Source organism: Mastomys coucha, chromosome X, assembly GCF_008632895.1.
Source record: "Mastomys coucha isolate ucsf_1 chromosome X, UCSF_Mcou_1, whole genome shotgun sequence".
In the NCBI taxonomy this organism is placed as follows: domain Eukaryota; kingdom Metazoa; phylum Chordata; class Mammalia; order Rodentia; family Muridae; genus Mastomys; species Mastomys coucha.
The window spans coordinates 108,248,890-108,249,145 of NC_045030.1; positions in this window are offsets into that span (position 1 = coordinate 108,248,890).

The following is a 256-nucleotide window of genomic DNA, read 5'->3' on the forward strand; positions in this document are numbered from 1 at the left end:
GAGTTTATGTGGCTGGTGTTGGCCAGCGCCCAACAGCGCCCAAGAGTTCCCCCCTTTTTGTTTTAATAAAGACATATTGGTATACCCGATCAAGGAGCTGCCTTCATGGGGGCATGCCCGATCGAAGGTAGGAACCATAGCCTATCCCAATGCCTTCCCGCGTGCAGGGGACAAAATCCCGGCGGGGTACAAAGGCCATCAGGGTGAAAAGTTTAAGCCTTCCAAGGTGCAATGGCAACAAGGCCACTTGGTGTGC